This window comes from Ambystoma mexicanum, chromosome 6p (assembly GCF_040938575.1).
Source record: "Ambystoma mexicanum isolate Mex_15411 chromosome 6p, UKY_AmexF1_1, whole genome shotgun sequence".
In the NCBI taxonomy this organism is placed as follows: domain Eukaryota; kingdom Metazoa; phylum Chordata; class Amphibia; order Caudata; family Ambystomatidae; genus Ambystoma; species Ambystoma mexicanum.
This window is the reverse complement of record NC_090935.1, coordinates 415,202,871-415,229,201: the sequence shown is the minus strand read 5'-3', so window position 1 is coordinate 415,229,201 and position 26,331 is coordinate 415,202,871. Positions and strand designations below refer to the sequence as shown.

Below are 26,331 nucleotides of genomic sequence, written 5' to 3'. Positions count from 1 at the left end.
TATGCAGACACATGCTGGCATGGGTGTGGCGAGAGAGGCGATTTGGGGTACCTATGGTGGCATTGCCCGACCATAGAATCTTTCTGGTTGGAGATAAGATCTAAGATTAAGGAGATTTGCGATACATTGCTTCCAATGGACCCATGGTGAGCCATCAAAAATGAATGGTGTTCTGAGCAGAGAACAATACAGAGAACAATTGGGCTTTATGGGGGATCCTTCAGTGTGTGTGAATGCCCAGGTCATGAGTGATATCTTGAGGATGAGGGCAAACAGTGGTGCATTTTCACCTGGCAATAATGATCTGAACGTCTCTGCCATTGTTGATACGCCCCCAGATGTTTCAAGTATGGGTGCACAAGAGTCAGATTCATCTATCTCCTAGTTTATGTCTACCCTGACTCATGTTCCCCTGAGGAGACTCTCTGCGGTTTTAAGCCACATAGATCACAGACTGGGGGCAAGACTGGGGGCAAGACAGGATGATATACTAACAGAAACGAATCAAGTTCTCTGTTTACAGATGTCACTCTACGAGACAAAGATTCATTCCGCACTGTTAGAATCTCTTTTTTTGAAGTTTGAGAATGCCAAAACGCATAAACAAATGTTAGAGAATTTTAGTTTAATCGGCATCAGTGTGCAGCCTCAAATCTGAAGGCTGGGGGAGGGGAGGCAAGCTATTGGTTTGCACGGGTGTGGACCCCACCCATGATATGAGGATTACGGTTGAGAATGATGGTCCTTCAACATCCGGTAATTGTGTCCCTCCGATATTGATCGGACAGGGATATCTCTTCTGTAAATGTGCATAGCTCAAGTGAAGCTATGTGTAGGACTCGCAAAGGGCTATGTCTGTTAATGAGAGGCCTGTGAGTGTTTTTCAACCAATGTGTGTGAGCCAGCCCGGAACAGGGCCTTCTGTGGGAGTATCTCCCTCAGTGGATCTACCTACCTGGGTTTATTTACTGGGGTGTGATTTTAGGCAATGTAGCTAGAGCCGACTCGACTAGGTGAGGGCCCTATTGGGAAATACCCCAAATCAATCTATAGTATCTTAAGGGGATCGAAAGGAAGCAAATTTAGCAACAAAGCTTTTGAGCCACGCGGCCCAGTGGGTCCAAGAGCACTTAGAGAAATGGTGGTGATGGGAGGAAGCAAAATACCAAATGTAGTGGGATCGCTATCAAATTTGCGTGCGCTATTTTCCACTCTCGTACTTCAAAAAATTTAGTACAATAAACATATTTCTTATAGGTGAAAGCCATTTTTGGACCTAAAACATTTCGAATATAAAGACTATTGGAACAATTGGTATTCTAAGAACATAGATTTTCAGGTTGGTGAACATTCTAAATTTCAATCTATGCTATAATATGGGATAAAACGTTTATGTAATCCATACCATTAAATTTAATTTAAAGGGTCTACAACATAGGGATGGAAGATATTACTAAATGACATAGAGAGGGTAAGTTTCAATTCTATTTTCTAATGTTGCATTTTGAATATTCACATATTCTCTGGTCATGTTGGAATGGTGTCACAGGGTGATAATCAGTAATCTGTGTAACCAATATATTGGGGTTGAGTTTTATTGTGAAAACAGTTGATAACTGGATATTATGTTGAACACACATATATTTTGTAAAGAAAAACTAAATTATTGTTTTATGTTTATTTTTCTTTGAATATTCATCTTATTTCTTGACTATGGCGTGAATTTTCCCATAACCTGACCTGACATGTTGGCACCATATGGTATGGTTTTTGAATTTTCTCTTTTCTATTCCTTTTTTCGTTATATTGAATGAATGTAATAATCTGTACAGCCTTCATAACGACCAAGGGTCGAAACACGTGTCGGCTGTTCTTGACCTTGGAAGATAAATTAAATTATATTGAATTGACGAGCATTGTGTAACTTGAAGACTTTTTTGAACCTATCCTGAGGAATTTTAGTAACAGTGATAATAGGTTTCATAAAAAACTTATTGGTGTGAGCGCGAGATATCCTCCCGAACTCTGATATTCTTGTTTACTTTGTACAAACTTTGTGGGAAGTTTGAGGGAGTGATATCACTTGCTGCCGACCCCATCTTTCTTATATATATTTTTTTGAAGTACGAGAGTGGAAAATAGCGCACGCAATTTGATAGCGATCCCACTACATTTGGTATTTTGCTTCGATTCGCTCTGTGTGCCTGCTGAAATCCACTACTAATGATGGCAGATTACATGTGCAATAGGGATGAAGACAGAGCAGCTCTGTTTGCACCGAGGGGGAGTATGTCGAACCCTTTTAGGAGTAGTTATACCACAGTAGAAACTCTCAAACAGAAATTTATTAAATTGGAACGTTTGTCGAAAAAAGAAATTAATAAGTATTGGGAACATGCGTCTTTGGTGAATTACTTAGAAAATGGTATTATTCCTCGTGGTTTGAGAGTTCTGATTTTTCCTAATTTTGATAATGATGAGGATGCTGATTTGGCAGAAGATTGGGAGAAGAACTTAAATCAGAGTTCTAAAACTATGTTGGAACTACTAATAACTCATGCTACAAGAGAGCATAAAAGAGTCATAGTATCAATTAACAAACTTAAGGAAGAAATAAAGGCCATGCCAAATGCAGAAACTACCAAGGAAAAAAATTATGAGAAAATGAATGAAATTTTGCGAGAATATCAGGATGATATCAAATTGAGGAAATTTAGAAAGTATTTCAGAGATGATAAGGATTATAGACAGAAACGTGTATACACTTTTCAAGCTAAATATGATAATATAATACCACAAACCAGACCTAGTTCTTCCAACAATACACCTGCCAGCTCAGATCCTGATTCAGAGGAAGAAGTTAGAGAAGGTGAAGCTAGTAATCAAGAAGATATAGAATCCACACACAGTGGAGGCCGAAGTTTTTTAGAACAAATTCGCAGACACAAAAAGGGAAACATGCGATTTACAAATTTAAAACAAGTCAGATTTGCAACACCACCAACAGGCACTACACCAATACCAGGTGCCACACTAGGGGCAGGAGAGGGGGCAAGCGGAAGCGGGAGTGGAAGCTCCGACGAAGATCAGGGTCGGCCAGGAATTCTGACCAGATTGAGCAGCAAGAAACGTCAGGTGAACCAGTAAATTGTGACTTGGTTATTAATCTGTCAGATAAATGTCTTACGTAGGCTGAACACGCTGTGTTGAATAAAGGGTTTTCTTTTGCACCAGGTGTTAGAACAGATTTTGTGAACTTTCAGATAGATATTTTCAAATTTATAAGAAAACTGAAATTAAAAATTTTTTTTGCAACTCAGGTACAAATATTTCAACCTAAGACCACTCTGAGCCCACTTAGCTCATATACTATTTCAGATATTCACAATATCACCACCTTGACCACCTTAGCCCAAGACAGTACAGCGGATTTTGAATCTATTTGCCTATCACTTGGTGTTAATACCAGACACCTTAATCTCAAAGAATTGAAGCCAAAGTCTAAATACACACCTAATTTAGGAACAGAGAATGTAATTGAAACCTTCCATAAGGCAATCATTAAGGATATACATAAGCATATGGACAGCAGATTCTATAAAAGAAAGCGAACTAAAACTAATTTGAGTAAAGAGGAATTGGTAGCTTTAGAAGCTTTAATGAATGATAAGTGCATAACCATCAAAGAAGCAGATAAGGGGGGCAATATTGTGGTGATGAATACGCAGGATTATATTACTATGGCAATGTCTCATTTGAACACTCCACAATGCTATACCCCTCTTAAATCTAATCCAACGAAGAGAATTGTTTCTGAACATCTGGAATTAATCCAGTTATGGTATGATAGAGGCTTTCTAACAGAGGATGAAAAGAGTTTCCTGACCAATACAGAACCCACCATGCCCACTATGTATTTCTTACCCAAAATACACAAGACTTATGAAATTTTACCAGCAGTCAGACCCATAATGAGTGGGATAGGGTGGGTCACGGAGGGTATGTCCCAATATTTGGATGAAGCTTTAAAACCCTATGTTCTCAAAATGAAATCTTATATCAGAGACAGTGCACATGTTTTGAAATTTTTCAAATCCTTGAAATGGGAATCAGATTATCTTTTGGCTACCCTCAATGTTTCAGCACTTTATACTAGTATAGATCATGACCTAGCAGTTCAAACAATTGACTACACCTTTGGGAATTCTTCTGCTTCTTATATGCAGCATATGCAAATGCTTAAGAGTTTTCTTGAATTTACTTTGCAAAATAATGTATTCATTTTCAATGGACAGTATTATGCACAAGCCAAGGGAGTGGCCATGGGTGCTAAATTTGCGCCATCTCTGGCGAATTTGTTTATGGCCCAATTTGAAGAAACACATATTTACAATCAGGAGATCTTCCAAACAAATCTAATAGCATGGAGAAGATATATAGATGATGTTCTAATTGTATGGAAAGGGTCTCCTGCTCTATATGACACCTTTGTGCTACATACCAATAACAACAAATTTGGTATTAAGTTTACAGGTTTAGCAAGCACATAAAGCATTGACTTCCTTGATCTGCATATTTTTGTGAATAATGGGCAGATTGAAACACAAACATATCGTAAATCAACAGAAGTTAACTCAATACTGTATGCAAAAAGTAGTCATCAGAGATCTACAATTGATAATATCCCGGTGGGTGAATTTTATCGGGCCAGGCGAAACTGCAGTTTAGATTTGGATTATCAGAAGGGGTCTGACCTGCTTACGCAAAGATTCCAAAAGAGAGGATATAACCTGAAATGTATAAACAAAGCGGCAGATAAGTACAAAGAATGTAGTCAATTGGAGCTTTTATGTGACCGTGTGAAAGAGAAACCTGAGAGTGATTGTATTTCCATAATAACTCAATTCTCGCAAGACTCATCCTTACTCTATAAAATGGTATCTAGACACTGGGATATTTTGAGACTCGATAAGGATCTGTTACCTTTTTTGACTGAGAAACCTAAATTTACTTTCACAAGAGCACATAGTATCAAACAGAAGTTGAGTCCCTCTTTTTTGGATGTTCAGGCAGACAGTACTGAAGGAACTTGGCTAAAAGGAAAGAAGGGATTTTTTAAATGTGGTAATTGTAATCAGTGCAAATATGCGTATGTTAATTGTGACTCCTTTACAGATGATAATGCAATGACAATTAAGATTAACCAGTTCATTAACTGTAAAACGTGCTTTGTTGTTTATGCTATTATTTGTATATGTGGTAAGCTTTACATTGGCAGCACTATTCGGCAATTGAGAATACGAATAAGGGAACATTTGGCAAGTTTAAAGAGTAGTGATGCTAAGACACCAATGTCCATTCATTGGCAGCTGCAACATCAGTTGGATAGCCAGGAAGATATTAGATTCATTGGTCTCATGCAAGTGAAGATGGGTAAACGGGGTGGTAATCTTAGGCTTAAACTTAGGCAACAAGAGAGTAAACTAATTTGTTATTTTAGAAGTACTACAGTCGGTCTTAACCAGGACCATGAAATGCATGTTTTCTTATGAAGTAATAACATGATTGACATTCCTCTTCTTTTCTGATTTACAATGAATGAAATCAGCATAATTGGTAATGCCATCTATTGTAATTATCACAACTTGTGATGCCGTTCCAGCCTTAGCAGAGTATTGTTACATGGGATCAAAAAACATAGGATCTCAGGTACTCATTAGTGAAAGTACAGCCATGGAAATGAAATAGTATATTTTTCATGAATTATATCATTTAAATAATTTAAGGGTTACAATGGGATTTATATGTTTGGTGGACGTATGTATATCATGAGGATGTAACTGTAGAATTAGTTGTGGTTTTATTGTACTATTTTGTATTCACAGAAAGTTAAATTCGAGTTGAAATAGCCCTTTCAATTTAAAGTATTGGGTAACTGTAACTGAGTGACACTAGCCAATGAATAAGATATATTGGCAATATATCATGCTTTCTTAATAAGGGGACTCTGTAATAATGCCTATATAATGCTGAGTGCGCGTGTGTATGGCGCCGTCGCGCGCGCTTGCGTGTGACGTCATTGCGCGTGCGTGCGCGTGATGTCATCGCGCGCGCGTGACGTCATCGCGCGTGCGTGCGCGTGACGTCATCGCGGTGCGGCCCGCGATCCTGTGAGTGTCAATACATTTAAATGGAAGGGGAAACTCGTGGGATCCCCTTAGCATAACGAGGTTCTGGGATTCAGCCCATGTAAAGGTAAGCCCATGGAAAATAAGAATACTAATAGGGGTATGGTATGGTATTTTAAACAGGATATATTCTATTTAACAGAACCATCCTTTTGGAATGGTTGAGGGAGGTCCTTCAGTAACTCATGATGTGCATATGGGAACTGAACATAATGCAATATTATTATATTATATATTTTCTTGTTCAAAAATATAATTTAAATGGCATGAGGGATTTATTGACCGATGAGTATTTTTAACTATGGAAATGATTAATATGGGGATCTATAGTTAACCCTATGAAGCATAGTACAATAAACATATTTCTTATAGGTGAAAGCCATTTTTGGACCTAAAACATTTCGAATATAAAGACTATTGGAACAATTGGTATTCTAAGAACATAGATTTTCAGGTTGGTGAACATTCTAAATTTCAATCTATGCTATAATATGGGATAAAACGTTTATGTAATCCATACCATTAAATTTAATTTAAAGGGTCTACAACATAGGGATGGAAGATATTACTAAATGACATAGAGAGGGTAAGTTTCAATTCTATTTTCTAATGTTGCATTTTGAATATTCACATATTCTCTGGTCATGTTGGAATGGTGTCACAGGGTGATAATCAGTAATCTGTGTAACCAATATATTGGGGTTGAGTTTTATTGTGAAAACAGTTGATAACTGGATGTTATGTTGAACACACATATATTTTGTAAAGAAAAACTAAATTATTGTTTTATGTTTATTTTTCTTTGAATATTCATCTTATTTCTTGACTATGGCGTGAATTTTCCCATAACCTGACCTGACATGTTGGCACCATATGGTATGGTTTTTAAATTTTCTCTTTTCTATTCCTTTTTTCGTTATATTGAATGAATGTAATAATCTGTACAGCCTTGATAACGACCAAGGGTCGAAACACGTGTCGGCTGTTCTTTACCTTGGAAGATAAATTAAATTATATTGAATTGACGAGCATTGTGTAACTTGAAGACTTTTTTGAACCTATCCTGAGGAATTTTAGTAACAGTGATAATAGGTTTCATAAAAAACTTATTGGTGTGAGCGCGAGATATCCTCCCGAATTCTGATATTCTTAGAGATGGGAGGAAGGAATCATCATAAAGATCATAACAAAGATGGTGTTTTCAAGGTCCTCATAGAGAGCCTCCTCCCAGATAATAAGCACCTAGTTCTAAACTAGCATAAAAATGTGGTAACTAACAAGGTTGTAGGGCTCCTTTTGAAATCTTCTGGAATAATCTCCTTTCAGGAGACATAGCTTTTGAAGATCTTCTCTCTCGATGGGTTTGCTGCTAGCTTTCAGGTAGCTAAAAGGGTGTATTGGGTCGTCTGCTTTGGGGGCCTTTTAACATTGGTAATATCTTGCAGGGTGATGTTTATTGTTAACTCTGTTAGTGTTTGTTTTGGGGCCCAAGTGACCCATGTACAGACTTCCTTGATGCTTAAGATCTCTTAATATTGAATGGTTATTGGCATACTGTCACGCCTCTTAGGAAGCGCTGGTCCCTCTGGCATCGGTGGACTCGACGTTATGCAGCTTCCATTTTTTCTCCCAAGGTGGCGGCTCGGTCCGCGTGCAGAGGTCTAGATGTTCGACTCACGAAATGCAGTGGGTCTCCGCCCCCTACTCCACGAACAGCTTATCTGGCGTCCACTCCAGCAAACCAATGCGTTGCTACTCTCCTACGACAACGCTTCGTAAGTACGGACCTAGGCTTGTCTCTCTGTCCTTTCTTACGTACTCTGAGCTACTAATTCTGTTTCTTTTTCAACTGATAGAAAAGAGCGACTAGTACCCCCAGACCAGAAGCCTCTACACTTTATCTCGGGAACAAACGCATCCACATACACACACACACCTCATTTGCGCGCCCATTCCAATTCCTACCCGGCTTCCTCTGAGGTAAAGATACGTTTCTACCGGTACATGCTACCGATATATGCTCAGTCACTATCATTTCTCCCTGTCTGATCTAACATTGTTTCTTAAATTGTGGAACTACCTTTGCATCCGGATCTTCAGTCCCAGCATCCGTTTCCCACTAATCTACACTTTAAGGGTATCTAGTCCAGTCATTCCTTTCACCTACCTCACTTACTCTTTGCTTTACAACTACTTACCATTTCTATTTCCCGTCTTTCCCTGGATAGACATCTCCGTCTGGAACCGGGCTTCTGCCTAGAAGAAATCCGTGAAGCAGACGATTCCCAGACGTGCAGGGATTTATTCCCCCAGAGGGTTTCCCTGGGGTTCTTCTCTCTGACTGAGACTTTATGTCGCGGCCTGGGAGAGGAGTTCCAGGGGGATTCCTATAGCATCGGTTCTCCGACAACTCTGACAAAGACGCCTCCCGGAATCCACTCTGAAGGTGAGATCTTGAAAAAAGGTCCAATCCCTGCCATATCTTTATATTGTTAAGAGGTAAAACTATCGAATTTGTTACAGATAGCAACGCCCAAAATAAATAAAGATTCGAATAGACAGGATTGGACCCCTAGTAGAGAACTCCGGCGTAGTGTCGATTCACAGGGATGGACCCAGCTCAGCAACAACAATTGCTAGCTGCTGTTCAAACTTGGACCGCAGAAGTTCAGGCTCTAAAGCAAGAAAATGCTATGCTTCGCCAACATATGGGAAGAGTTCCTAGTTGTTCTGAATTGCCCCCGGGTCCCATTCCTCGGGGTTTATACAATGGAGACCCCCATAAATTAAAAGCTTATATAGAAGCTTGTACTGTCCAGTTTTCATTCAAATCCGCATTCTTTCATAATGATCGAGACAAGGTAGGGCATATCATTTCAAATTTAACCGGACCCGCCTTAGCCTGGGCGACTCCACTGGTAACCACCAACAATGCCTTGTTAGATTCCTACACGGCCTTTTTGAATAGTCTCCGGGCTATGTTCGGGAGGCAAGAAATCACTATTTCAGCCCAAGAACAGCTTTTAGATTTCAGACAAGGGTCACAAGACCTGCTATCATACATTACCAGGTTCAAACAATTGGTGGCAGGCACATCCTGGGCGGACGATGCCCTAATCACCATATTTAGAAGAGGATTGAATGAGGAATTAAAAGACGAGTTATCAAGAGTGCCTTGTTCCCCAAATGTTGCAGAACTAATTTCCCTGGTGATGCAAATGGATTACCTCTTACAAGAAAGGCTTAGGGAACGTCGTAAGACTAAGAATCCGCAAAACTCTTCTGAATTTCCCTTTTCCACTGCCGCCAAGGCTCATACAGACGAGCCCATGCAGATTGGTACGACGGTGTCCAGTCAACTGGTCGACTGCAATTTGGTCGACTGCAATTTGGTCGACGCAATTTGGTCGAATGCCAAATGGTCGAATTTTTTTTTTTTATATATATATGTGTTTTGTGGGTTTTCGTGTGGGGAAAAAAAATAAAAAAGAAAAAAAAGGGAGTTGGGGGGGGGACCCCCCCCAAAAAAACCAAAAAATGGGTAAAAAAAAAAAAAAAAAAAATTCGACCATTTGGCATTCGACCAAATGGTGTCGACCAAATTGTCTGTCGACCAAATGTTTTCGACCATTTGACTGGTAACCTGGTACGACACATGGTCGCTTGACTCCTGATGAACGCAATCGATGTCGTTAACTCAAGCTATGCATGTATTGCGGGGCAAAGGATTGTGCAGTCCAAAACTGTCCCATTGCTCCTGTAAGAGGGCAGGGAAACGCACGCACCCTACCGTCAGGGGAACCACGGATAGGGAATTAATGAAGAGTTCCTCACCAACACCAGTGCACTCACAAAGTACAGAAGTCCCTGAAACTCATATGGTGGTTTTAAGCATTACTCTTCAATGGAATTCTACACAGCCTGTGGAAGTGTCAGCCTTAGTGGACTGTGGGGCCGCGGGTAACTTCATTGATTCTTTTTGGGCAAGGCAGATGGGAGTACCAAGTATATTGAAATCCCTAGCTATCCCGGTGGAATCAGTAGACGGAAGTCCGCTAATTTCAGGACCCATTACCGAACAGACACAAACTCTTGCAATGAAGATAAATTCAGATAGCGAGATCATCACATTGGATATTATTCGCACCACTCATTATCCCATCATACTTGGATTACCCTGGCTCTGGGTTCATAACCCCTATATAAACTGGACAGCTGGGACCCTTTTCCTAGGGTCAGAATATTGTTTAGAAAACTGTCTCTCTAGCGGTGCATTGGGCTTTCATCCCGTATTGTCCTCCCAAAAAAGCAAGTCGAATAGCACTGTTCTTAATCATATACAAGGGGTTCCTGACGTCTACTAAGCATTCCATTCGGGGTTCTCGAATTCCGAATATGCTGAACTTCCACCTCATCGGAGAGACGACTGTGCTCTCGATCTAAAACCCGATGCCCCTATTCCTTTCGGACGGATGTATGTTTTATCATCAAGGGAGAAGGAAGTTCTGAAAGACTACCTACAAAATAACTTCTGTAATGGTCTCGTTGCAGAATCTACATCGCCTGCCGGGACGTCCTTGTTTTTGTCCCAAAGAAAGACACAACTGAACTCAGGCCATGTATTGACTATTGTGGGCTAAATAGGATCACTGTTCCCGATCGTTATCCCATGCCGCTCATCCCTGACATTCTTGAGGCAGTGAAAGGGGCTGTAGTCTTTACAAAATTGGATCTTCGTGGGGCTTACCATCTTATCCGAATTTGAGCGGGTTGACGAATGGAAGATGCAATTTCGTACACCTTTTGGACATTATGAGTATCGAGTTATGCCTTTCGGTCTCTCTAATGCCCCTGCCGTATTCCAGCGCTTCATGGATCACATCTTCTCTGATCTCCTCATCTACTCATAGTTGTACATCTGGACGATATTCTGGTCTTCTCATCTTCCACGACTGCACACATACAACACGTTACGGAGGTACTCCTACGTCTCTCTGATAACCACCTATTTTGTAAATTGGACAAATGCGTGTTTCACAAGGAAAGGGTGGCATACCTAGGATACATTTTATCAGCCAGTGGAGTTTCCATGGACCTGCAAAAGATTTCTGCCATTACCGAATGGTCTGCTCCTAGCAGTGTAAAAGAACTACAGAGGTTCCTCGGTTTTGCTAATTGTTATCGGCGATTTATCCCTAATTATTCAGAAAAGATCTTACCGATGACCGCCCTTCTCAAGAAGGGGGTGAGTTTCGGCTGGTTAGAGGCCGCTCAATCATCGTTCGAAAAACTCAAGAAAAGTTTTGTATCCGGACCAATTCTCAAAACTCCTGATCAAACTAAAAGGTTCATTGTTGAGTCGGGTGCATCACACCACGCTTTAGGAGAAGTTCTTTTACAAGAGAATGCCCACGGGGTGGAGTGTCCTGTGGCCTACATGTCAAAGACTCTTTCCCCTTCTGAACGGAATTACACGGTCCTTGAGAAGGAATTGCTTGCTATCAAACGGGCTTTTGAAGAATGGAGACATCTTTTGTTGGGAGCCAGCCATGCTATTGAAGTACAAACTGATCATAGTAATCTACATGCTCTACAGTATGCCTAGACTCGAAACAGTAGACAAGCCCGCTGGGCTCATTTCTTTTCTCCTTACGATATTGTCTTCACCTTCATACCTGGTAGAATCAATCTCAGAGCTGACGCCTTGTCAAGAAAGGATAACACCCTTTCTAATCCTTTTCGATCAGAGCCTCTCTTTCCCCGAGCTACATTCCTCCAAGTAGTCATCACTTTTTTGCAATCCGTCGCGGAATCTACAAAACTCCTGTTGGATTCTAAACCCAATGTGCTGGATAACCTGAAGCTGGTCCTGTTCCAAGGTTGTGCCTATCGTGAGAAACGTTTGTTCATTCCATCTGAAGATCTCAGAAGAACTGTGATGCACCTATGTCATGACTCACAGGTGGCCGGACACAGGGGAATTGCCAACACTACAGAATTGGTTCTACAACATTTTTGGTGGCCAAATGTGGGTAGAGACATACAAGACTGCGTTTCAGCATGCTCTATCTGTTTACAGACCAAGACCCCGCGTTCAGCTCCATTGGGTCTCCTTTCCACGATGCCTGTTCCAGTTTGCCCGTGGCAGTTCATTTCCACCGATTTCGTGGTTTACTTACCTGTTTCCGAAGGTTGTACCACAATCATGGTGTTCGTGGACCATTTTATAAAGATGGCTCATTTTTTCCTACTCCCTCGGGTTCCCACTGCAGCGCAGATGGCAAGAACTTTCATCTCATGTATATTTTCATTACCTGGTCTTCCTGATACCATTGTTTCGGATAGGGGGCCTCAATTTACCTCTAGATACTGGTGCCAAGTCTGCAAGAGTCTTAACATCAACCGGGCTCTGAGCTCTGGATTCCACCCGCAAACCAATGGTCAGACGGAGAGTTTAAATCAGACACTTGAGGGATATTTACGCTGTTATATTTCTGCCTCCCAAGACAACTGGTACGAATTGTTACCTATGGCCGAATTTGCCTATAATAATTCCAGACATTCTGCATTGAAATCCAGTCCCTTCTTTTGTTCATATGGGTTTCATCCTATCTGTCTTCCTGTGGGTCTCTCCTCCCCATCGAGATCCCCTGATGTGGACAGTCTACTACTGGCTATTCGGGATGGTCAGCGATCCACTCGAACCTCACTTCTGGCCACTCAGGAACAGGTTATACGTTCTGCCGATAGTCACCGCTCGCCTGCCCCGCGGTTGGTTCCAGGGGACCTTGTATGGTTGGCTTCTCGCTTTTTGCCCCATCACCTGGTACCTTCTAAGTTGTCACCTAAATACTTTGGTCCTTTCCCGATTGTTCAATTTGTGGGTTCTGCCGCCTTTCGGCTGCGTCTCCCTCCCTCTTGGTCCCGGATTCACCCTGTTTTCCATGTTTCCCAGCTAAAGAAGGATGTGGTGGACCGCTTTTCTAGGATCAGGAGTTCTCGCCCTCCACCTGTGTATACTCCGTCAGGTCCGGAGTTTGAGGTTGCTGGCATTTGCGACTCTCGCTACTACAGGGGTCGCCTTCAATACCTGATTGATTGGCGTGGCTATTCTCAGGCGGAGCGTTCCTGGGAACCCGCGTCTGCTGTTCATGCTCCCGATTTGCGTATCCGCTTCTATCGTTGTCATCCCTGTAAACCGGGTGCCCCGTCCCTTCGGAGGGGACATACTGTCACGCCTCTTAGGAAGCGCTGGTCCCTCTGGCATCGGTGGACTCGACGTTATGCAGCTTCCATTTTTTCTCCCAAGATGGCGGCTTGGTCCGCTTGGAGAGGTCTAGATGTTCGACTCACGAAATGCAGTGGGTCTCCGCCCCCTACTCCACGAACAGCTTATCTGGCATCCTCTCCAGCAATCCGATGTGTTGCTACTCTCCTACGACAACACTTCGTAAGTACGGACCTAGGCTCGTCTCTCTGTCCTTTCTTACGTACTCTGAGCTACTAATTCTGTTTCTTTTCCAACTGATAGAAAAGAGCGACTAGTACCCCCAGACCAGAAGCCTCTACACTTTATCTCGGGAACAAATGCGTCCACATACACACTTAGGGAACGTCGTAAGACTAAGAATCCTCAAAACTCTTCTGAATTTCCCTTTTCCACTGCCGCCAAGGCTCATACAGACGAGCCCATGCAGATTGGTACGACACATGGTCGCTTGACTCCTGATGAACGCAATCGATGTCGTCAACTCAAGCTATGCATGTATTGCGGGGCAAAGGATCGTGCAGTCCAAAACTGTCCCATTGCTCCTGTAAGAGGGCAGGGAAACGCACGCACCCTACCGTCAGGGGAACCACGGATAGGGAATTAATGAAGAGTTCCTCACCAACACCAGTGCACTCACAAAGTACAGAAGTCCCTGAAACTCATATGGTGGTTTTAAGCATTACTCTTCAATGGAATTCTACACAGCCTGTGGAAGTGTCAGCCTTAGTGGACTGTGGGGCCGCGGGTAACTTCATTGATTCTTTTTGGGCAAGGCAGATGGGAGTACCAAGTATATTGAAATCCATAGCTATCCCGGTGGAATCAGTAGACGGAAGTCCACTAATTTCAGGACCCATTACCGAACAGACACAAACTCTTGCAATGAAGATAAATTCAGATAGCGAGATCATCACATTGGATATTATTCGCACCACTCATTATCCCATCATACTTGGATTACCCTGGCTCTGGGTTCATAACCCCTATATAAACTGGACAGCTGGGACCCTTTTCCTAGGGTCAGAACATTGTTTAGAAAACTGTCTCTCTAGCGGTGCATTGGGCTTTCATCCCGTATTGTCCTACCAAAAAAGCAAGTCGAATAGCACTGTTCTTAATCATATACAAGGGGTTCCTGACGTCTACTAAGCATTCCATTCGGGGTTCTCGAATTCCGAATATGCTGAACTTCCACCTCATCGGAGAGACGACTGTGCTCTCGATCTAAAACCCGATGCCCCTATTCCTTTCGGACGGATGTATGTTTTATCATCAAGGGAGAAGGAAGTTCTGAAAGACTACCTACAAAATAACTTACGTAATGGTCTCATTGCAGAATCTACATCGCCTGCCGGGGCGTCCTTGTTTTTGTCCCAAAGAAAGACACAACTGAACTCAGGCCATGTATTGACTATCGTGGGCTAAATAGGATCGCTGTTCCCGATCGTTATCCCATGCCGCTCATCCCTGACATTCTTGAGGCAGTGAAAGGGGCTGTAGTCTTTACAAAATTGGATCTTCGTGGGGCTTACCATCTTATCCGAATTTGAGCGGGTTGACGAATGGAAGATGCCCTTTCGTACACCTTTTGGACATTATGAGTATCGAGTTATGCCTTTCGGTCTCTCTAATGCCCCTGCCGTCTTCCAGCGCTTCATGGATCACATCTTCTCTGATCTCCTCATCTACTCAGTAGTTGTATATCTGGACGATATTCTGGTCTTCTCATCTTCCACGACTGCACACATACAACACGTTACAGAGGTACTCCTACGTCTCTCTGATAACCACCTATTTTGTAAGTTGGACAAATGCGTGTTTCACAAGGAAAGGGTGGCATACCTAGGATACATTTTATCAGCCAGTGGAGTTTCCATGGACCTGCAAAAGATTTCTGCCATTACCGAATGGTCTGCTCCTAGCAGTGTAAAAGAACTACAGAGGTTCCTCGGTTTTGCTAATTGTTATCGGCGATTTATCCCTAATTATTCAGAAAAGATCTTACCGATGACCGCCCTTCTCAAGAAGGGGGTGATTTTCGGCTGGTTAGAGGCCGCTCAATCATCGTTCGAAAAACTCAAGAAAAGTTTTGTATCCGGACCAATTCTCAAAACTCCTGATCAAACTAAAAGGTTCATTGTTGAGTCGGGTGCATCACACCACGCTTTAGGAGAAGTTCTTTTACAAGAGAATGCCCACGGGGTGGAGTGTCCTGTGGCCTACATGTCAAAGACTCTTTCCCCTTCTGAACGGAATTACACGGTCCTTGAGAAGGAATTGCTTGCTATCAAACGGGCTTTTGAAGAATGGAGACATCTTTTGTTGGGAGCCAGCCATGCTCTTGAAGTACAAACTGATCATAGTAATCTACATGCTCTACAGTATGCCTAGACTCGAAACAGTAGACAAGCCCGCTGGGCTCATTTCTTTTCTCCTTACGATATTGTCTTCACCTTCATACCTGGTAGAATCAATCTCAGAGCTGACGCCTTGTCAAGAAAGGATAACACCCTTTCTAATCCTTTTCGATCAGAGCCTCTCTTTCCCCGAGCTACATTCCTCCAAGTAGTCATCACTTTTTTGCAATCCGTCGCGGAATCTACAAAACTCCTGTTGGATTCTAAACCCAATGTGCTGGATAACCTGAAGCTGGTCCTGTTCCAAGGTTGTGCCTATCGTGAGAAACGTTTGTTCATTCCATCTGAAGATCTCAGAAGAACTGTGATGCACCTATGTCATGACTCACAGGTGGCCGGACACAGCTCGTCTCTCTGTCCTTTCTTACGTACTCTGAGCTACTAATTCTGTTTCTTTTCCAACTGATAGAAAAGAGCGACTAGTACCCCCAGACCAGAAGCCTCTACACTTTATCTCGGGAACAAATGCGTCCACATACACACACACCTCATTCGCGCGCCCATTCCAATTCCTACCCGGCTTCCTCTGAGGTAAAGATACGCTTCTACCGGTACATACTACCGATATATGCTCAGTCACTATCATTTCTCCCTGTCTGATCTAACCTTGTTTCTTAAATAGTGGAACTACCTTCTCATCCGGATCTTCAGTCCCAGCATCCGTTTCCCACTAATCTACACTTTAAGGGTATCTAGTCCAGTCATTCCTTTCACTTACCTCACTTACCCTTTGCTTTACAACTACTTACCATTTCTATTTCCCGTCTTTCCCTGGATAGACATCTCTGTCTGGAACCAGCCTTCTGCCTAGAAGAAATCCGTGAAGCAGACTATTCCCAGACGTGAGGGTTTTATTCCCCCAGAGGGTTTTCCTGGGGTTCTTCTCTCTGACTGAGACTTTATGTCGCGGCCTGGTAGAAGAGTTCCAGGGGGATTCCTATAGCATCGGTTCTCCGACAACTCTGACACAGACGCCTCCCGGAATCCACTCCGAAGGTGAGTTCTTGAAAAAAGGTCCAATCCCTGCCATATCTTTATATTGTTAAGAGGTAAACAATACCTCCCACTGCCACTCAAATCTATCTCCAACCATCTGGCTTTTAGGAAAGCTCTGAAGACCATTTGATTCTAGTTCCCTGGCTTCCTACTGTCTTTCTCAGCCAAGCAGCCCCCTCATTAGCACCATGATGCCTTTGGGCGACCATGCGCTCTACAAATTCAAGTAACATAACATAACGTAAAACTATCGAATTTGTTGCACATACAGGTGTAGACCAACTCATAAACAAAATAAATGAGTGGTATGATAGTTTCCTGGGGGGACAAATAATTCTCTCAGGAGACTTAAATGCTATCTGCCCACTTTGTGATTCAAAATGGGTAGCACTCCCTAAGAAGGTGGTAAAACAACTGTATGGCTATAAATGGTGGAAAAACATATGTGGTATCGGACTCTCTATGTTGAACGGGCCCATACAGGGAATTAAATAAGATAACCATACATGGGTCAATGGCAGGTCTTCTACCCTGGACTACATCTTTGTAGGGAAGGGTCTGTTTGAAAAATGTAATTGTATTGAACAGAATTTAGTGATCATTGCACCCTTTCATCCATCTTTGATGCAGGTAAGAGGATCGATGTAGTACGCTATTGTATGTCAGCAGGGCTAAGGGTGAACCTGGCAGGAATAGAATTCTGGTACAGTATCTCATGTAAACAAAACTCTTGCTAGGCATCTCATATCTATGTCCTATGAATGGTTGTACGAGATGCTGTCTGTGCCGAAGTATGGAGGATTTTTGACAGATCTCATGGAGGCCAGTTTGGTTGTTAAGATAAGTGCCAATAATGGCATAGCACTAAGGCACCTACATGGTGGCAAGTAATACAAGAGTTATGAGAGCAGAAATAAACCCCTTGAAGGAACAGATGGGGCTCACTCAACTGGAACAATCTTATAACATTAAACATCTGAAACAAGGTTATACCAATTGGCTAAGGGGCTGCTGGGCGTTAAGAAGTCAGCAAGGCGCAGAAGCTGTGCTTGAGGTTTTGAAAAATAAAAACTCCCATGTCTTTTGGAGAGTGATGAATGATTTGGAAACCCCTCAGGCACCTTATCAGATTAACGCAGTTTCAGAGGAGGACTGAGTAACACATTTTCAGAAGGTATTTGCACTGACCATGCCGCCAGGGAAAGCACAAAACCAGCTCTTACCCTGGCTCTTCTGTGATTTCAATGTGATGCTTATTTTGAATGGGGACGCATTTGTTTCTAAATTTACCAACCATTGTGCCACCCTGTTTGAGAAATTAGGGTTATCCTGCAATGACCTAGTGGAGAATCCGAGATGGTCCTTTACAAAGCTGATTGGGCCGCCACCATGGACGAAATGCATGGATACTAATCTTTGAAACATCTGGCCACGGATTATAAAAGGGCTGGAGGGTTGGCTCCCTACCTGCAACTTTACCCTGATAAAAATGTGCAGAGGAATTTCTTAATATTCAAGTGGAATCTGATGCTAATGAGGGAAGTACTTGTGAGATTCGGCTTTTTGTTACATAAACAGGAAGATTGTAGATTCTGTACAGAGAATGGATACATGGAGTCACTGAACCATCTCTTTATCAGTGCATGGAAAGAGAATGAACTATTGTGAAAGATTCATTAACTTTTTAAGTTTAGGTGATGAAGACATAGTGTAGAATGATTGTCTGGCAGGAAGGGCTACCTCTGTAGTAATCACAGCAATTGGCTTTTTGAAATCAATACAGCTAGGCAACACTGATCTTGACAAAGCGTGTTTGACCTGCTGAAATGAATGAAAGGGTCTTTGATGAGGTGTTTAATGCAGAATTTGCTCAATGTTATTTTGGATGAAATTAATGTGTCCAGGATTTTATGGGAACACAGTATTGTATTATATTTGCTGTTTTTAGATCTTTTAATTGAACATTAGTTTGATAATGAGACTTTTTATCTTTTTTATAAGTTGGAAAGTATGGAATGAAATTGAATCTGTTTTTCTTCCTTAATTGTGTGTTCATCTTGTTAAAAGTTATTTTATAACTGTATAACAATAAAATAAAATAAACAAAAACTAAATTGGGGAAATCCAGTATAGCTGCTTCATCTTTGCCCTACTTTGTCTCTTTGTCATTCTTGACTATGGGAATTTCAGAAGAGTCTTTTGCTCTGGTGCCCGTGGTGTCAGAACTATTGCGACCAGCTGAGGATTACGCTGGCATTCTTGAGGTTCAGGCAGGTGCACCTCTTGCAGTTTTGGGCCTGGAAATGGATCTGGTGGAGTTTTAAGTAGTTGATAAGGATCCTGAGACCCGAAGACTTAGTTCATTTTAAAGGTCTTTGAAGTAAGCTTTCATTGGGTCGGAATGCATCAAGGAATTACATTTGCCGAAAAACATCCACCGATGATGGACAGAGCTGATGCTATGAAACTATCTGTCTTCAAGAATCCACTGAAGTGGTTTGCCACAATGGTCACCCGAGCCATGGATCAAGGTAGTACAGAGGGAAGGATTTCGCAGGTAGGGATCTTTTGAATAGCCGGCTACAATGCGTGGCTGTCTCTATGGGTAACTGCAATTTGAGAAATTGAGTTAGCACAGACACCTTACACAAGCAGACCACAACATGTTGAGCAGTCCAAGGGGCACAAAATATTGATTCTCCAGCAGTGTTTATTGGAATGGACCTTGAGCTTGGTTTAGTCTTCCCGGGCCCAAGTTTTGTGTGGCCTGCACCCCAGGTGTACCTCATGTGAAATTACCAACAACAAGGAGTAACTGGGCCTCTTTCAAGCACCAGCAATGCCTGTTGGGTCACTGAGACACAGAGAAGTTACACCACCCATTGAAGATAGATCTTCAGTACAGAACACTGGCCAATTAAAGATTTTAGGAATACAAAGAACTTAACGGAAAAAAACAATGTCTACAAACACCAATGTGATCTAAAATTAAGAGTGTGTTTTTTTGTCCTGATGAGGGCCCGGGCTGGAGATCTTCCTTAAGCCTGGCCCGAAACTCGAGTCAACATGACAACAGTTTAAAATCCTTTCAGGAAAAAGAATGTGTTATATTTTTTTCTTGTAATCTACAAAGATGTGGCAATTGAATATATTAGAATGATTGCAACATATGCCAAAGGTACACTAAACAAATGATATATTTTAGAGGGCAACGAACAACGTCTGACATCAAGGGTCTAAAGGTTATGCCCATCGGTTGTTTTTAACCAAAATGGTATTACTGTGTTTTTTGCACATGTATGAATGGGTCTTTTTGAATGAGGATGGAAGCGATTGAGATGAATGGGTTCACATGAGATCACAGTATGGTGTGGTGTTTATAGACAATGAAATTGTACTAAATTAGTTTTTAGTTCTTATTGTTTTTCACTCAGGTTTTTCATGCAATGTAAGTAAGTGATTGCCATTTGTGTATTTTTGTATTACTGGTTATGAAAAAATTTAATTTTTGAAATCAATCTTTTCAGAAGTTATTGCATCCTATTTATTTATAAATAATACAAATGCAAAGAGAGTCAGTAAATGCCCAGTGACATTTGTACTTTTTGTATTGCAGGTAGGGAGCAAGTCAGAGGCAAAGACATCCTTGTCGGAGCTAGCTGCTCAACTCTCGCTGCAAATGGGTCTCTTCCTTGAGAAGCACTCGGCATAGACCTTGGTCTTGTTTCCATTTACAAGGGCGCAGAGGTCAACGAGGAAATCTCTACAGCAGAGTTATCCTGTGAGATAGCCGTTTTGAGCTCTGAGGATTTGAAGTGCATCACTACCCTCACAGGATCACACCACAAGACGACCAACCAAGTCGCCATACATGTCTATTTTTTTAGTTCTCCATGACAGTAATAGCACACCAATATAACAATGACAGCTTCTGGTGCCTTTCCTCAGATTGTTTCATCCTGTGTGAATCACTGCTGCGAGTGAACACCTTGGTGTGCAGAGTTGCAGTGGCAATGTTGCAGCAGCCAGGCAGTCCTTTTTCCCTTTCATTGGTGGGTGCAACATGCTTCAGCGTCCACTCCTCTAAAGTGCACAGGACCTTCCTGGTTGGGTTGAACTGTTGGGCACGCCTAAAGTGCCCAAACACCAACCAAATGTCCTAGAGGTAAGAGGCACCTGACTCAACACCATCCTTTGACAGGGCTGTCACAGTGAAGTACCACAGCTGTGTTAGGCTTGCCACAGGATCCATCAGTGGCACATTACCGGCAGGGGCTTCTACTGGACTAGTAGGACTGCACCAAAAGTAGCTAATCGGCAGTGCTTTGTAAAATGACTCTTTCACACCGTAAAGATATGTCCAGCGATATGTTTAATTGCATCCATGAAAAGCCCCTGCAACAGCATCTTAGCCCTTCCTCCCAGACGGCCACCTTGAATGTCACTGCAGCGCTTAGCAGCCAAGAATGCTTCTTCAACCGTCCTCCCTAAAATCTCCAGCATCAGGTGTTCTAGGTTGCTTCTGAAAAGATTATTTAATGTAAATGAAACATATTTTATTAAATCAATTATATTGTGCCTGGCCTTTCCATTCCCATATTGTTAATCTCACAAAACATTTTTTCAAGCAAATGTTCTTCACAAACAGTGTAGTGCAGCCGTGTTAAATAAGTGACCCATAAACTGTATAAAGGCCAAAATCTTCATACAGGTATGACCCGTTAACCTCAGGAAAAGCCATATCCCATTAAACAGTGCATGTCTTCTCCATGGATAGGGTAGTGATTAACTCCCTTCGACACATGCAATGCAGAGCCATTGAAATGCTAAGTAAAAAATGCATTCATTTAACTGCCACCAAAATAAAAAAATCCTATTATAAGTCATAACTTCTGAACACTTTGCTACATAAAATAAAATAATGATTTTTATACAGCAAATTACTCTCCTCTCATAACGTTATAAACACGATATTGGGGGAACTTGTGACCCCGGCCAAGTTGGTCGCAGCTCGCGTGTGAGCTCCACTAACACAGTGATGTTTTTACATTAAAACCTTGCATTAATCCTAAATGTTGTCCTAAAATTCAGGGGTTGGGAACTGGAAGTGGTCTTGGGCTGCTCCGAGGCTCATTGGTAGCCCATGCGACTGAGAGGAGTGTCGCCGGGCAGAATGCAAAGATCATGAGACGCATGGAGCCAAGGGGTGTGCCAGGGCCACAGCAGTGAGCAGGGCATGCAGTGGAAGCCCGGTGAGTTAGCACGAGGCACACAGAGAAAGCTCCACTCAGCGGCGCACCCCAGCAGCTGGTGATCATGTTAGGGTAAATTGCCGGTTGGGGGAGGGCAGCTTGGGTATGCTGCAGCAGGAGAGTGAACCGGATTATCTGCCCTGGTGGAGTCCGGCCTGGGCCCCACACGTGGGTGAAAGGCCCAGCGCTCTTATTCTCTCCAGTGCAAAGGTAGAGGGAGAAGTAGCCAGCTTGGGAAATCAACGAGGAGCCGCCCACTTCATTGTGATCCTTGTTGGGCACTTATTAAAAGAACAGATCCCTGAGAGCAAATGCAGAGGTGGGATGCATTTTTCATGACTCTGCAGTGAACAACAGCAGTATGACACAATGGGCAAACGTGATAAGCAGCAGCCAAGTTTTTTTTTATCTCTGAGGGAAGTGGCAGGAAAGACAAGACTGTGGGGCCAACGGTGAAGGAGTCACAGCAATTCATTGGTCTTAAGGAAACAGAATCTACTGATAGTTTGTTACTAAAGGACACATTTCAACAATTAGAGACAGGTGTCAGCATCTTGGACCCACAATTAGATTTGCTTACAAGGCTTGATGCTGCCGAGTAGGGCTTATTGGCTACGGAAGACATTACGCCCACTATGTCATCTGATATCACCACAATGCAGAAGCTCCAGAAAATCCTTATTGAAAAGAATTATGATGTTCGAATGATTGGCGTTGGGGAATCGGGATCCATAAGATTGAGGGAGCTTTTTATGAAACAACTATTAATGAAAACGGAGTCCTTGTGATATATGGATGGACTGAGCTCATAGAGTGCCAGGAGCCCACCAACATCCAATGTTATTAACTATCCGGATAGAGGCATTATTCTGACATTGGCTCTCAAAAAAAGGAAGTCTAAATTATAAAAGTGAAGATTCATATATTTCCGGATTTCTCTACAAAGATGCAAGCCCCTAGGCCATCATTTATGAAAGTTAAGCAGGCTTTGTGAGCAAGAAATATTAAATCTGCCTGTTATTTCCTGCTAAACGGCAAGTGCAGTACAATGGAAAGGTACACTACCCATCAAATCTTATTGATCATGAATGTGGTCCTTTGATATGTGAAGCCATCCATGATGTTACTGGTGATGTAATCAGTGATGTCATGTCTGAGGTCATAAGCAAGGCTTAGCACACTGCGCAAAGGCTACAGCCATGACACTTCCTTCGGTATGCAGGCAAATACAACTGCAGTGTCCTTTTTTGGAAAAACAGATATCACAATTAAATGCAATCAGAATTGGCAAGTGCTTTGAAATTTCAATATGTGAAAAACAGCAGAGCTTTTAGTTACTTGGAGGACTATGTAAAAAGATCTTACCATTAATTGCAATTGAACAGTTTGCCTAAAATGCAAGAAGATCTTACCGTTGATGATACCATTTTCCTTCGTTTCACCTAGTTTTAATAGCCTAGTCGATTTTTCCAGCTGAATTTCAAGAAGGTTATTTTTCCCATTAATTTCGTGTATCTTCTGTTAAAAAGAAAAGAACACATTTCAGAATACATGAAAATGGCAGGACAAATACTCCAGGACCTATACTTTTAATACGTTTAATATGTATGTGCTTCTAGGCGAATAGTATAAATCATCTAAGAATAGCCCATATAATTACAATAAATGGCAAATGAATACAGCTTACACTCTGGCCATAAACTGTATATGCACTGCCAAATACTTCTAAAACATGTAAAACAGTGATGAATCCTTGAATGTTACATTTGTAATTGTAAGAAAAAAATATGCAGGCATTACGATTGTCGGAAGCAGCTGTTCAATTCTCAGTTTCACCGCGCAGGATTGAGGAATAGGCGTCGCGTGGTCCCTTCCTCTAATGAGGTCAGTGTAGCAGCGTGGCGGCATCAGAGCCGATAGAGGCAGGGTGCCGGGAGTGCCAAGACAGCATTGAGATAGTGCTCAAGGTGAGGTGGTAAGTCCCTGAAGTGTCTGCTAACAACCGAGGCCCACAGCGAAGTGCCATTCTGAGACCAGCACTCCTGGTAAGACCTACAGTGAGCTGCTGCCTGCCCTATCCATTTCGGTAAGAGACCGTTTTTGTTCTCCTTTTTTCTTGTTTAAACAGGTGCGCATTAAGTGGGTAGTAGGGGGGCAATAATCCCCCCCTCACCAGGGGTGGCCCAGCTCTGGCTGGTTACGGCTTAGCTTGTTGTCAACCTGGTATATGGTCATGATAGAGTGCTGAGAACCTGCTTGTCCTATTTAATTGGTGCTCTGACTGTTGAACACTACTGTTATTGTATACCTGACCACTGCTGTCAGCAGAGACTGTGGGGTTTGTCCCTTTGATCTGCTGTTGCGGAGTGAACTGTATCCTCCGATTTGGCTTACATTTCTGGCTATTGTGACCGAGACTGGGGGATTGATTCTGCTCTCTTGACTTCTCCCTTTTAACCTTTTAACCGACTATATAGACTGAGGCTGAAACCAGTTCTTAGTTTTCCTCGCACCTGTTCATCCATATTTGTGTACTCCCATTTGTTTATTGGCCATACTGCCGTGGCTCTCTACACACAACATGAGTTGTGTCTCTGTGGTCGCAGTCGCTGCACCTCGCATGAGGCATCAAGCGAAGCGGGTGGGTAAATGACTACACTAGCTGCTAACGAGCAAACACTTTTTAATGCAACCTGCTTTCTACCTTGTGATGCAGCCCTTGTTGAGGGAACCATAAAAGACACTAACATCTTCCATACAGACTCAGAATTGGGCATAGAATGTGAGAACTTATCTAAAGTAAAACAAAAAAAAGACCTACCATCTAAAACGTCAGATCCTCCCCTGCTCTGCAAAATTGAATTTACACCTTCCTCTGCACGAAAACCTCAGTAACACGTTACCAACAAATTCCATCAACGACTTGGAAAATAGACCTCCAAGATACAGGGTTCTCGATTTAATGGACGCAGAAATGCTGGAGGCTGATCTGCCGCCGTCTACTGAGATGGAAACCCTATTTTGAACAGGGAGTCCCGGGCCGCATTGTCTCCCCCCGGATCGGTAGATTATCGACCAGTGTCAGTGATGCAAGTGAAGGACCCGATGGCTCTTCCGGAGGGACGGCAGCTGGGGTGCATGATGAGGGGGTGCCTCGGCACCCTGAGCGTACCATGATCAACTCTCCCGAAAGGGCGAGGTCCTTATCTTTGGCTTGTCCTCCATCTGAGCCGAAAGTTGACGGGCTAATGTCTGTAACACAGACGTTCAGTCAGTCCCCGGTGACACGACTCAAAGGATAAACTAACAAAATGACAAATGTCTTGAATCCTAAAAGTATTAAACACACAAAAGGGAGTACACCTTTCAGAAACAAATTTGCTCATGAGGACCGGCTTGGCCCCAAACGTCCTCTTGCTGAAAGTCTTACCGAATTTGATCCGCTTTACAACTTTGAGTGTCGAGGGACTTTATTATCTATCTCAACGAGGAAATTAACAACATCTAAAGAAGATAAGAGCCTTCTATTAGATTCATCTTCATTGCTTGATGACTATGTTTTCTCCTAAAATCACTGTGGAGGCATCAAATCCTTTAAGCTCTACGCCCTTTTTAAATCCACTGTAACGTTACGGCAGCGTTAATGGTTTCTTTGGCATCATTCATTAAATTATACGAAACCATTAACGAAAACTACAAGCAGCAAGCGACTTTGCTTGCTATGATCCACTAAAAGATGATATATTTGGAATTTTTCATAACTTTCTACAAGCAAGAGTGGATCATGAAGCAGCAACCTCTATTTTTTTTATTTTTTTTATTGTGCACATAGTCACATAAAAGGGCTTTTTACACATTCTTCATCCGATTTAAATGACAATTAAAGAAAAAGAAAAAAACAAAGTTTCAATATGAATTTCATAATGCTATATTTCTCTAACCAAGAAACAGTTGTCAACTAAGAAAAAACATAAAAGACAAAACATGTCTAAACTAAATTACTATTACAATAAGACAATATAAAATGCAACTGATAATTATTACTATAATTAATTCAGTACGATATGTGTTATTACAGTGAGATATTTATGAAAATCAATTCATTTAGGTATTTAAACAAAGCAATAGACAAAGGGATCTCCTTACCAGATGAAATCCCATACCAAAAGTTATGTGTGGAGAGCCAAACTGGATCATGAACAAAAGGT

General features: G+C 42.1%; 1 protein-coding gene across 1 annotated transcript in view; it reads right to left on the bottom strand.

Annotated features, from left to right (window-relative positions):
• CCDC152 (coiled-coil domain containing 152) overlaps window positions 1-25,681 on the bottom strand; it is a 692,008-nt gene extending 666,327 nt beyond the window's left edge. The window contains exon 1 of the mRNA XM_069627214.1: window positions 23,536-25,681. The gene's annotated coding sequence lies outside the window, so the exon portion shown is untranslated. The remainder of the gene's footprint in view (window positions 1-23,535) is intronic.
• Window positions 25,682-26,331: the final 650 nt, after the last annotated feature.